The sequence below is a fragment of the Aptenodytes patagonicus genome, chromosome 5 (assembly GCF_965638725.1).
Source record: "Aptenodytes patagonicus chromosome 5, bAptPat1.pri.cur, whole genome shotgun sequence".
NCBI lineage: Eukaryota > Metazoa > Chordata > Aves > Sphenisciformes > Spheniscidae > Aptenodytes > Aptenodytes patagonicus.
Window position 1 is genome coordinate 67,677,678 of NC_134953.1, and position 14,516 is coordinate 67,692,193.

Sequence of the window (14,516 nt, forward strand, 5' to 3'; positions counted from 1 at the left end):
GGAAAAAAATCTGCTCGACTTTCCTAAATCTTTTCAAGGTTGGATGTCTCATTCCCCTCATATACACAACTGTCTAGAAATGTATAATAATCCACAACTGCATGTAAGGCCAAAGAGTGGAATTTAATTCAGATCCCACACACACATATTTTTGCTTTATTTCAGTTTACTTGAGCTGTTATAAGGGATCAGTAAACTACAACAGCTGCCTTCATTTACTGTTTATAATAAGCTCACAAAATCCAGGTCACATTTCCTTTAAAAAACACACAGTCACACTTAACTGAAAAAATCAATTCTGTGGACACACAGGATACAGTACTATTTAAAATACAGAAAAACCTCACTATGAAAAAATAGAAATTTTGTTTTTCCAAATTTTGAAAGATTCCTTTACTTCTTTGTACGACAAAGCGAATGTCAGATTCTTCAGATACTGTCACACATTCTTTTGTTTCTGCTACCTCTGAGGTATGCTGGTCTCCTCATATGCAGCAGACACGGCACATTCTTTAGTTCATTGCTGAGATCTTGCGACTCTCATGTGCTGAAGGGTCTAGAACACATGTTGCAAGTTCTGAACATTTAAGAATTCATTCATCTATTCATCACTGACAGAGCTGTCTTAAGAAGCCCTTCCCTCTTCATCATCCATGGCAAAAAGGAAAAAAAAAAAAAAGCACAGTTCGGCTGAGGCTTTTTCAGTCTGTCCTGCAGTTTGTTTTCCAGCTACTGTCACACAGACAACTCCAGCAATGTCAAAAACCGCTTTGCCTCTATGTACAGTATCCCAATCACATTTTAAAATGAGCTGTTAGCCTGTATTGAAAAATAAACGATAATGCTTCTAGCTATACCAAACACCATTTCAATAAAAATAAAAATCTAGATATGTTCATCCCAGTATTATTTAAATTTCTGAGCACGTCAAGGAGCCTTTGTCCTACACATGCCCTTTCTATATTAGAAAGGAAAAAAGGAAATATTGCAAATATAATGAACAACCTACTGCTGCAACGACCTTCAGGGTTTTTAGCAGAAAGCTAAAGCAACAGATTTCATCTCCTGATAAAAGCTTAGGAAGAGCCTATTTATAACTTCTGAATATAAATACTGTATTTAAAAAGAACCTAACTTCATCCTCTGAATGATTTCACAAGATATATAAAAGAAGTCAAACTTCATCAAGAGCTGTGTTTACGAGGGGATTTCAGCCAGACATCCTGAAGTGTGCAAATGCAACAACAATGAGAGTCCAGACCGTAGGCTGCCTACCACAGCTTGATGAAGTGTTCCTGTTCCCACAGTTATGACAGCTGCAAACCAAAAAAAGTCTCAATACAAGCACACAGGTTGATGGTGCTTAAAGGAATATATATTTACATGGAAATCTTTAGCTGATCTTCATGCTAAGCGACCAAGTCACATGAGCTAAACACATCATTGTAAAGTCAGCTGAAAGCAGATACAACTCAATCCCATTCACCAGGCTTTTTCTGATCCTCTGCGGAGCGAGTGTGGTCTTTTATTGTCAGTAGCTAATAAATCCTCATCTTGCCGCTACCTCCTTCCATCTGCCGTTTTAAACAACTGAATGCTGAATTAGGTCTGCAGAGTCTTTGTGAGCTCCGCAACAGGGCAAGCAGCCACACAGAGGCTGAGCAGGCAGCTCATTTGCATGGAGTATACTGTACCATATAAAAAGCAGCGCGCTAGTAAAAACAACTCAATGAGCCACTTGATTTTAAAGGAACAGTATCTCCTTTTGCAAATGTAACTGGAAAACATCAAGCCATGCACAAAAAACTGCATGAGAACTTAAGAACCTGTCACCAGGGAGAACAGCAACATAAAAATAGAGATAAAGCTCTGTTTAAAAGCAGACTGAAACATAAGGTGATCATATTTCTTCACTGTGATAACATTTATGATGGATTTCAGTACTACTTCCTGCATTTTGCCATCAAATAAGCTTCCTCGGAAAAACATTCCAAAAACTGTAACTTCACTTTTCAGATATTAGTGTCAAACAAATTCTATTTTTACTTAAAAGATCCCATAGAGACAAAACATTTTGGCATGCATGCTCAGATATACTACATGCATTTTGCAGTTTATTTTAGTCTAATAGATTTTAGGAATATTTATATTAGACCACGCACTAACTGGATCATTGATCTTACCTCTTCTGACTAAGGCCACCAGCATTAAACAACATATACTGTGAGAGGAATCAAGGAATCTTAACAGTTACGCAATAGCATTCACATTGTATTTTCCTCCTGAATCAGCCACTAAATGAAAAGGTTTAAGCCTAATAACAATAGTATATAACCCCACTTATTTCTATAACATAACTGAAAACGTTCTCATTAGCACATAAACATGTAATCCTTCCTGGATTATTTACCTTAATATTCAGACATGGCCAGTTCTCAAAATGTCTTCACAAGTGACTTATAATTGATTGAGGCTGGCACAAGTCTCAAAATACCATGAGAATCATCTGTTCTCTTCCAAATTTCAAGCTTTCTTGGGGAGAATGCTTTCAAATTGGCTGCCTGCCACACTTACCCAGTTTCTAGGGTAGAGAAGCCAATCAGGGCTGCTGCAAAAAAGCAGGCATGGTTTTTCCTCTAGCTTCCCTCTCCCCTTCCCTTCTTCAGAGCAAACAATTCTTATTTAAATGTCAAATCAAAAACCACCACCAAAAAGATCCCAAATGTGGTGACCACCTTTCCTTCCCTCCTATTTAGCTGTTAACACTCACTCTCCCTTTTTCTTCCTTCAACAAAATCTGCCACAGAAAAGCAGTGATGAAAGACGGTGGGAGAGAATACTTAGTACCAAACTCACATCAAGCAAAGGACAAATGGAATTTAAAAGCAACTCTCTGGCATGGAAAATTTTTCTTACAAAATATTACCTTTAGAAATTTATCTCTCATTTCATCAAGAGATTATGCCATCCTTAGATACTCATTTTATTATCTTAAAAGGTCTTCAGGTAAGTCTCCAATGAAAAATGAGAACGTATTTAAGACATTTCACTAAGATATATTACTGAAAGATAGTAAAGAAACTGAAGTACATAAAATATAATTTTATCAATTATATAAAAAGTTAATCATAAAACAAATCTCTCAAAACAGTTTTCAGATGCAGGCAGCGTTTAGAAAGCGCCTAATAAAATATCTGTTTATCAGAAAAAAATCAAAATAAGGAGGTCATGTAATATTTGAATCCTTTAAGAATTCCTGTATCTACTACATCACTCAATTTCACTAAAAAAAAAAAAATTAGGAGGGGGATAAAAAGAGGGAATTCAAAGTTTGTTCACCAATAACTTTAGTAAGCTCCTAATTCAATTGTTCCTTTCTCCATCAAATTAACAAATCTGGGGAAGATTTCGCTTTGCTCTGCAGCAACAAGAAAAGAGAAAGGGTAGTGTGGTATTGGGGTCATTTGGACATAATCCAACCAATTCCCGTTTGGCTGCAGCTCTCTCTGAAAAAGCTATTCAATCTTGATTTGAAGACATCAAGAAATGGAAAGAGCCGTGAACTTCCGGTAAGTGTGCTCCTGCAGTGGTTAGTCTGATAAGTAGGGAAGGACAGCTTATCAGCTTGCCAATACTGGGATGAATTAAATGAGGCTAAGAGCAATTTCCGAAGAAACAAAAGGAGGTACTGCCTTACACAGTAGTCACATTGGGCTACTTCTTGCTGTAAAAGGTTGGGGGGGGGAGGGGGGGGGGAAGTCACGAGCATGGCTAAAATTTAGACTTTGGACAAATTCTTTGAAGAATCTGCCAAGAACTCTTAAAAGAGGAAAATACACTGAAAACAACCCAGAGTCACAAACAGCTGCAAGTGTTCTGGGAAGAGACTCTGCCTTAGACACCTGCCATCAGCTGCTATAAGAAATAAGCTGATGGGCTCACCCAGTATAATCATTCTATGTTTTTGTTCAGGTAGGAAGTACAAAGGTAGTGCTTGCTGAAGACAACAGTGTCTTGCATCCTAAAAGGCATCAACTCCACAAAGGAACTAGGGGTAACAGTGAAACTGTAAACTGAAAAATAATTCTAAAAATAGTGTGATAGCTATGACAGTTCGTGTAAGCTCTGAACAGACCAAAAGAACTTACATGTCATAAATGAGTGGTACTGTCTCTGTATATGATATTGATGAGATCATTATGGAAAATCATGTCTGTTAACTATATTTCAAGACGAGTATGGATAAAATGGAAAGATCGAAAAGAAACGTTTTCAGGGTAGAAAAAGATCAGAGGTAAAAGACTTCAGGAACTCAATCTCCTTCAATTATCACAGGAAAGACCACAAGTATGACAAGACATTCAAGAATATTAAGAGGACCTGGAATTTTACTCCTTACACGCTAGACAGCAACCAACCCTACCTCTCAGTGCAAAAAGGCGAAAGACCTGTTGGTCCAATCACTCCCTATTCATGTGCCAAAAGGCATATCAACTCTAGAGGAGTGGTCTGCGTTTAGATTTCAGTCAGTACCTTCTCTTCACATTACATACTTGGGAGCAGACTCCAAAAGCATTTCATTTCTGTTGATAAGAAGAAATCTCATCGATGTCGATTCAGACCTCATCCAGCTGCCTGCTACAAAAACCTATCACTCCTCTGCCTTGTAGAAGAAAAATCTGAAAGGTTAGAACAGTTCCAGTAACTGTCTGAAGATGACTGTGGAGTTTTCCATCCGTTAACATCAGTATAATCAAAGCAATGATTCTTTCAGTTATTCTGTAGCCCACAGGTTTCTGAATAGCATCAGTGGAAGATGACCAAAGGCATACCAATTTCACAGTTAGGAAAGCAATGACCACAGGAAGTTGCTATGAAGTACTGTGATTGTTCCTATGTACAATACATCTTACAAAAAAATAATTGAGAAATTGTGAATAAGCTATTATCCTATTACTCACATTTTCTAATCACCAAAGCAATGCAAAAGGAGATAAATAAGAAAGGAGTCTGTATCTACTTTATTAGAGTGTGCATATACATATGCACAAAGAAGTATCTGTGTAGAATCACATGGCTCATCTTTGAGTTGTGTTCAACTTCTTTGTTGTACTATGTATGCTGAATATAAAATACCTTCTATGTATCTTAAATTGTAATTGAAACTTGAGGCATATTTCAGGAATCACTCAACATTCATGGAAAAAGTTTCATCCAGTTTATTAAGAATTAAGTAAAATATGAAGGAGAGCACAATTCATTTTGGTATGACTTCCTAGTCCTTTCAGGTTTCTGGCACTGCATCCTGCCATCTTTTGTGGTCTATACTGTTGCATCAGAATGGAAACCTACCCTTACCATAAAAGCAAAACCAGTAAAGGTTATCTTAGCAATCAAATCACCACATTGTGGATCAAAAATTTGTATACTCTCTAGTATAGCTTAAATGAATTCAATAGCTGCACACCATAAACTCCTAACACTAGAGGTCTAAGTCCACTTACATTGACAACTTAGAAAAGGTATTAAGGCATTTGTAATATTTAGTATTGACTACAAAAACACCAGAAAGGCTCTCAACACAACCAGGACCCTATCATGGGAGACATGGTGTGAAGGATGTCAACATTACACAATAGGATGATCCAGCAATGAAGACCTATTCATGCTTTGCGATACAAAGAGTACTCCCATCCAAAAGTCAGGCCAAAATAAAACAACAGATTTTCAGTTGTCTGCAACAAGATGTAATGCTTTTTATTGCATACTTTTATTACCAATTAACTTTGAAAAGAACAATTCCCTGATCTAAAATACTGAGATTCAAAATTCACATTTTTCATGATTCAAAATTCATTATTTGTCTTACTCTATTTAGTCAAAACTAAAAAAAAAACCAGAACATCAAGCTGTGGCAAACCTTAAAGCTATAACATTTCCTTACATAACATATTGTCTGCTGAGAAAAAAGATCACTTTCCGAAAGATTATCAGCTGACAATTTTAGTGGATTTTTTTTTTTTTTAAGTCTTTGGTAAGATTTGTCTGTGCAACCAAAATGAGCCAAATGTTTCACTGTCAATCTAAAACGGAAGTGTTTGGGGTTTATTTATTTATTTATTTTGATGAAGCTATGTTTATCTGGAGATTTAAAAATGTGTCCCTTTGAGATAAACTGACAGACTACTGAAACAAGGAAGGTTGATGAGGTAACTTGTTTAAAAAAAAAAAAAAAAAAAAAAACAAAAAAACCCACCACCAAAAAACTTGGCAGTCAACCTAAGGAAACTCGCCTGACAGCTTGTCTGAATTTCTTCTGGATTTCCTGCCTATTTACAAGATTCAGTTTGATAAACTAAGACCTTTGGAGCAAAGCTGTGCATTAACAATGAACAACAATAGGAACTCATTCTGAACCACAACAAACTCCGCGTATGAGGCTTGGTCCCAGGGAGAAGAAATGCTGAAAAAACGTCTGAAATCCTCAAGGTTTACACAGTAATCAGGCTTTAACAGTGCATTTTCTGTTTCCAGTTTGTTAGGTTTAGATTCCTGGGCAACACTGCCCCATCCCCTACATTCAATATATTATGAAAGGCAGCACACCCACTAATCTTCCATACAAACGTAAATTTGCTGTCGACAAAGGTGGAGGAAAGAGTTCACTCATCTACAGACCAACTGTTTTCATACTGTACCATAGAAGGTATATTCAGAAGAGACACCAGCTTCTAAGCAGAAATAAGTTCCTTGGCTCAAGCCCCTTTGAAAGCTAACATCTTGGAAAGGAATCTTCAATTAAACTTTAATATTTACAGAAGATGTTGAATTCACTATGCAAACGTTCTTGTTCTGAAGTTAAACTGGCATTAGAACAGAATGGAAACTAGCTTCTCTGATGCTACATTTCAAATACAGTACCATTTTTAAAAGAAACATTTTTTTCAATAGGCAGAGAAGCCTTTTTCATATATGCTGCAAATTTAAACCTGAAGAAATATAATTTCTGTTTAGTAAACATTTAGATGACATTACTAAAACCAGGATTCTCTTTCTTGATTATAAGACAACCCTCATGCTTTAGAGACATTCGGACTTAAATATTAGCAGTGAAAACCTCTAATCAGAATGGCAACAAAACCAAAGCTCAAGGACCCAGTACCAACTCTTGTGTGTGTTTCCCTAATGAAAGGTATTGATATTTATGGAAAAGTTTATAGAAACAACAAAACCTGTAGTTTCAAGAATCCTGCAGGAAAGACATCATGAACCCAGTTAGCCCAGGAGCCATTTTGTCATAGAAACTGGTGCTATAAAAGCTACAAATTACGGACATATCTCATATCTCATGCAAGCACACACTGAGAAATACACCCAAAATTTTACTATACATAAGATTTCCTCCACTCTCCTCTTCAGTTCTTCCACACTCCCAGCTAGCAGCACTCTTCTGCAGCCTCACCACAGCAGCAGTGGTTCGCATATACTTGCTTTTTCTGTAAACTCTTCCCAAACTTTTCTGCTTCCAATTCTGACTTTGTCAATAAAGCCACATTTGACTTGGAAGTACAAGCTAGACAATTTTTACATAGAGATAGCACTTCCTTTACAGAGTTAAAGAGTTTTAAGGACAAGAAATTGGAGATGTATGAGACTATACCAACCTGTATTTCACTGTATTTTCCTCTCACTTGTATTTATAGGATATTTGTCATTCTGGACACTCAGTTTTTCAGAACAAATACTTGATGCTTCGCAAAACAAGGAACCTCTTCTATTACACTAGCATAACATTTACAAATAATGACTTAGACTGTCAAACATACTCATTAGGAAAAAAGCCATGAAAGTTAACAACTCATTTTTCTTTAATTATTCTGCTCAGAACAGAGTCTACAGCACTGAATGTAGTTTTCCAACTTAATCCACATGCAATTCATTTCAATATACCTTGAAATTTTACCTTGGTTTCCAGCTGACATTAAAGTACTTGGACAAGTCTCCAAAGATCGTACCATTTTGCCTGCTTAAGACCAACATGATATATATTCAAACACTGCCTTCGAAATAAACACTTGAAGATGATAAGCCAAAACATTTGGAGTTAGAGGATTTTACTCTCCCCTACTCCCCTTGTCTATACCAGACTAAGCTTACATTGATATCTAGCGAGACACCTCACAGCAGTTTTTCGCTGATTGATTCTGACAAATTTTTATTCTTCCTTTTCTGGTCTCAGACAGAATTTTGCTATTCATTTCTCATAATTTTGTCATCCCCTTAAAATGCTAGACAAGTTAAAAGCTGTTTGTTTTTTATAGATATCCCTTTTCCCAACATTTATCCACTAAACTGGAACAAAACCTGAAAGATAAAAGAATAAATTCATTCAGGATTTCAAAGATTTACAGTGCAATGACTTTTTTTTTTAATTCTTCCTCTCCTCCAGAATCTGTGTCAGACCTCCCATTTTTATGGATATTTTTTTTTCCTTTGAAAGCTACTTTTCCTCAAAAAAAGTAGATGCATAATAATAATTTGGCAATCTCTCAGACTTTTTTGGTTTTCTTTAACAGAACCTTTTATATTTAGTCAGGGGAGAAAAAACAAAAAGACAGTAAGAGATGTTGACTTAAAGCCTCAAAGAATATTTCTCAGAGGAAAAGTGTGACATTCATTATTTTAAAAGGCATGTGAAGACAACATCTTTCCATAAAACCACCAGGTAAAAAAAAAAGCTTGGATTTCAAATTAAAGTGCAAAAAAATATATATTTTGCATTTCTTGAGAGTTATAGCTACATGTACTCCAAATTCAATTCAAACACACAATTCTTACGCATGACACTACAATACTGCCATGTCCAGCAACAAACATTTCATAAAAACAAATGTGCTTCATTGCAACAGCAATATATTTACAATATATGTTCTTTCAAGTGTTCAGACATCCTATTGAATTACTAGGATAACATTGAGCTTAACAGTTGAAATCTTTTGTTCTTTGTTTAAAAAAAAAAATCTAAGCTTACCCAAAAAATTGAAATATTATTTTCATGCATCATTTGAATTGTCACCTGAGCTTTTGTCTCAAAAACTGACAGAGAATATCAATGTGTTAATTGAAACAAGCAGTATGTAATCCACAGGACATCTTTAGCATATGTTTCCTTCCAAGGGCTGACAAGAGCTTTCTTGGATTTTTCAGCACTAGAGTATAACATTTCCATTGTCAAGCTAAAAATATGAACAAAAATCTTACATGTTTACATAAATATGTATTTTCTCAGCAGTATCTTTCCACAGGAATCAGAGAACATTATATCTGGTTTGAGACCTCAAAAAAATAAAATGCAAGTATGGTAACATTGGCATGAAAGTGTTGAAAACCCCATCTTTAAAGCTGTATTTCTCTTCATAATTCAAAAGGTCCAGAAAAATAAATCCAATCAGAAACCTAGCTCCATGATAGAACATTCTTACTGATAAAGGAGAATGAGCTAGTGGATGTAACAAGGCAAAGCTCAATACTCAAAGCTATCATAATTTAAAATTAGACATAATTATCCTTAACAAAACCAGGCACTGTGGAAAGGGGCTTTGGAACAGCTGCTCCTCTTCAATTTAAATGCTCATTTGTTTTACATTGACCTAGAAATCAGTATCCTCCTAACCAAAAGCCAATTAGATAATAGTCTCTCTTTCAAGCTTGTAGAATACTAATTTTTTTAATGTCTTTAGTAGTGAAAAGCAAAGAAATAAACTGCAGATGATGCCACAAGTATGGTCTGCTCCAATACGCACAACCAAAATGCAAGGGTTCCCTCCCCACCTTTCTGAAAGGTCAGATTTACAGTCCAGGAAAGACACCCATCACTTCTTTGTGCTAACCTTTCAGTGCAGTCTCAGCTTGGGACAACCACAGAACGCTGCAGAGGCAGCATGTGGAAAGATCTTCAATTCGCCGCAGTAGCATCCCACCATTCCTTCCACAGTAAAAGTGGTATGCCAAACTGACAACAAGGAAGCATTACAAGAAGCATTTCAAAAGCTGTCCTTCCAACCTTGCCCAGAGTTACGTCACTAACATCAATGTTTTCGGAAACAGCAAGATGTCAGATTCCTTCAGTACTGCAATATAAACAAGCTGCTTCTCAAGCAACAGAATTAAGGACACACAGTTTCCTACAGACTTGAGTTTGTCTCTTTGTCATCTTGCTCCCTCCCATGGTCCTTAACAGAGGTAACTCTGGCTCTCCTATTTTACCTCCACCCAACTGGAGACACCATCTCCCCCAGCTCATCGAGAGCTGTCATATTTGAGTGTCAACCAGTGCTGCCAAGCCACAATAAACAACGAACTGTCTCTCTCAGAGAATGTGAGGGGGTGTCTCCTACTCGGTTCCAATTCTTAGGAAATTGCAATTACAAGTATTTTTGGCATTTCTTCTTTTCAAGCCTGGATGAAATTGGCCAGTAGCTTGGAAGTTACCAGGAAAGAAGGAACAATTGCAGAAACTTTGATTCCCTACCGCTGCTCAATGTTTCTGGCAATCATGATCATTTACACCATTACTTTCAATTTTGGTTAAAGCCAATGCCAAAAATACATAATCATCTACAGATCTGTTCCAGCTCTAAAGAAAAATGATGATGAGTGCCAGTTTGATTACACTCAAATACAAAGCCATAAAACTTCTTGGTCTTCTGAGTCTTGGCAACATCCCTAGAGAAAATTCTTTCCATGAAAGAAGTAGAGTCTTTTCTAAATGCATCAACAAAAGAAGCTTCTCAGAAGACTGGTATCATACCGAGTCTGACAGGATCCAGAAAGAAACTAATTAATGCAGGAAACTACATTACAAAACAGAATTCAGTTCTACCAAAACATTAGCTCGTCATAGAAGGAAGAAACACTGGCAATCACCAGTAGCAATCCACAGTTCCATGCTGAAAAATAATCTGCTAATGCAAAAGGTGGATGGTTTTGCAAGATGACAAACTATTGAAAGGAAGCTTCCGAAATTGCCGAAGTTGTGAACTAAACAAGCCTATATTGACAGAATGATCTCACAGCAGAACACAAATTTGTACAGTCAAGGTGGAATTCAAGGGAAGGAGAAGCTCTTTCCAGAATAGGTAATGAAGCTGAAGAAATCCCTGTCTCCTATGGTTTCCTTCTGAAGTCACTGAAGTAGAAAGCAACTAAATGAAAGTGCAAGCTGCAATGGACAAAACACAAACAAGACAACAGCAGCATGACTCTAAATATACCTCAAAGTTATCAGACAGCAGCATTATCACTTTATTGTAGCAGTTTGCCCTCTGTCCTATGGTCCTAAATTTCCCACACTAGCAGCCCCCTTTCCTTCTCAGTACTGCCTTCAAAGCTTCTTTTACAACAGGAAGCAGATAAAAAGTCCAAAAAAGCCCATTCCTACCCAGCCAAACAAGAGTCAAGGAGTAAGAAGATTATCCAGGAGGTTTCAGAGCAGCTCTAGGATGATGTCAATCCCGGACAAAATAATTATTTTAATCCTGTATCAGCTTTTCCAATTAAAGAAAAAGTAGAAGTAACATCAGTTGTTGAGATTTTTATGGAAAAATAAGGTTGCAAATAAATCACTGTAATTTCTGAGAAGAGTTCTTAGGTGCTTTTGGATGGGGGAGGTGGAGGTCGGGGTGTTTAAATTACTACCTCTGCTCATAAAGTAAACATGTAGACATCAGACTTAGAATTGTTCGGAGCTTTTAACTTGCCTGCAAACTACATTTTTAAAAAATGTACCTCTAGGAAACAGCAAAACTTTCTGGGTTAAGAACCTGCCAATCAATTGATTTTTTAAAAGTAGCTGTCAGAAGAAGAATTGCTACTGAATATGACCATTCTGTGTCAACAGAACAGTCATGCATATAACATTATCCAGCATTTTTGACTTACATTTTGAACCAGAACTGAGCACTGCTAAGAATAAAAGCAACGTTACCTCTCGTCCCATGGGTTCTTTGCTAGAGCTTGATCTCTCTTATGAAACAGTCACTGAACATGTAAAGTCTACTCTCATCATGTCCCAGTGTGGCATGCGTCCAGTCTACATGTAAGTAACTGAAGGCTCCCACTAACATTTCTTTCTACAGTGTCTGATCTTCCTCGGCACACTGCAGTCAGCATCACCTATCCTTGTCAGACAGTGTGTAATACAGGCCCCAGATTACTACTTCTTAATTAGATCCAAGTTTCAACGCTTAGGTGGTCTGTGCTACTCACTGATGCTTTGTCTGTTTCAAATGGGGGTGGGGAGGAGGGTCTTTAAACATGCAGCACCACCCAGCCACAACCCCAACCTCTTTAACCTTTTCCATATACTCTGAGGACACAATACTGGGACACAGAACTGCATGTAAATGAGACAGCCAGTCCTCAGCATAGCCATGTCAGAATTTGAGCATTTTATGGGATTAAAGTAATTATCTGTAAAACATACAGTAGAAAATGTAACAATTATAGTTATGGGTAGTGAACATTATTATACATTTTCTGCTATTCTGAACTGTGGGATTCAACACAAAACAGAAGCTTATAACAAAAAGGATAAGCTCAATTATGTAGCTCAGGTGAAATGGAGTTAAGTCAACTTTATCCATTTTACTTAACACAAAATGGAGTTTAACCAACCCTTCACTGCTTGCTCCAGAATGTGAAATTGTGATTACCCACTTTCGAACCCCCAACTACTGGAAAAGTTTCCTGATGTGCAAGGAAAAATGGAGCTAACAATTACTAATGGTTGTCCACGACTATTCTCAGATGGGAGATTTCATACAACACAGGCAAAGCTTGATGATAAAAGCGTTGTTAATAATGGGACAAAAAAGAAATTGGATAGCAGATGGAAAGGCATGCATCATTAATGTACTTCATAGGAGAAGTTAGGCACCACAATACGTTTGCCTTGAAGTTATTGCAATTTATAGTAAGCCAGGGGGAAGAGCAGCAGCTTACCTTTTGCTTATGGAAAAATAGAGGAATTCAGCAATTAGAACGGTAAGGGATATCTATCACATCATTGTAGAGCCAAGTTTAATGGCCAAGCACCCCTCCAGTTAAATGGGTTTTGATCTATTCTTGACACTTTCCCAGGAAAGCTGATACCACAAATTTGTCTGAAAATAATCCACATGGAACAGGGTCCCCCAAGGTTTTCAACACCTCTCATTTATACAAAGATTTGCTGCCATTTCCTTTTTAAATCTGATCTATATATAACTGGTTTCTGAATAACCTTCAGCATAAAAAAAAAAAAAAAGATAAACATTCAATTCAAGTTATTAGAGTCCTCTCTTGGAATTAATTTGGTACATAAATCAACTGATTTGTTTGTAGATATTACCTGATATTCATACATGTTCATACCAGCTATAAGGTGGTCTGATTTTCTTTCTACTCTATGCCTGGTATAATTCAACTATCTCTCAGTCAGCAACATTTTGAACACAGTATGTAAATTACATCGAGAGAATAAACATGTCAGCAGGCAAGTAATCATATCGAAAATAAAAAGATGTCCTTGTCAAATATACTGCTTTAAACAGCTGCCATTTACTCAGGATTGATGCTGATGACTGATCAATATAATTTGACAATGTTGACACGGTACTTTTCCTCTCAATTCAGATAGTTCTGCATGTATGCAATATTACAAATTGTTCCTCTTTTCTTTCAAAAACCTCATCAGTTTACCTTGCCAAACTTCTCTATTTCATTAGCCTATTTTGTTCTAATAAGACTTAAAGATTTCTTTGATAAGAAATGCATGCACGTGTTTTAGATTCGTAACACACGTATTTTACTTTATTTTGAAAGAAATTATTTGATAAGTGAATTTTAAGGCAAAACAACAAAAACTTATCTAAAACCAAACAAACAGTTATCAATATATTTAATAGTACCCACAAACTTAATTTTACATTGCATACTGTCATTTGAGCAGAGTCAAAGAGCTTGTGGATCAAAAGCCCACGATTCAGAACACCATTCATTTAGCAAGGAGATACTACAGAAATAAAGGTTGTACCAGAACAAGTAACTGTACGGTAAGAAAGAGACGTGCAAATTTTGAGCAACAGTAAAATTGTAATACAAGACACAATTCTATAGCTTTCACACTAAGATTTTCAAGACCAGTAGTGCACAGCCCAAAGAATTTACAGTGGAGAGAGATTGAGGAGGTCACAGTAGAACTATACTTGTGCACAAAGCAGTCTGAATTCACAACTTTTTCTAGCTATCATCAAATAATAACTAATTTTTACTGTGGGGAGGGTTTTTTCCTGGTTTTTGGGGATAGGGAAAGCCACAGAGAAAAATAAACACTTCTGGGAGAACACAGGAGGGAAAGGAGAGCTTAGGAACATCAGAACAGGCAGGAAGGAGGGATCCTAAAAGGGATCTAGCTCATGCTAGAGACAGCACAGTATGCAAAGCTGCAAACAGGCAACCAAGGTTAGCAACACTGA

The 14,516-nt window shown here is 36.7% G+C and overlaps 1 protein-coding gene across 12 annotated transcripts in view; it reads right to left on the minus strand.

Moving 5' to 3' along the window:
* The window catches only part of MAST2 (microtubule associated serine/threonine kinase 2), a 196,375-nt gene that overhangs the window by 145,679 nt on the left and 36,180 nt on the right, over positions 1-14,516 (minus strand). The window contains exon 1 of one of the 12 annotated variants that reach the window (XM_076340299.1): positions 1,470-1,556. The exons of 10 other annotated variants lie outside the window; for them this stretch is intronic. The gene's annotated coding sequence lies outside the window, so the exon portion shown is untranslated. Of the gene's footprint in view, positions 1-1,469; positions 1,557-14,516 lie in introns of those variants that run through there. One more of the 12 variants, XM_076340301.1, reaches the window with a different exon arrangement.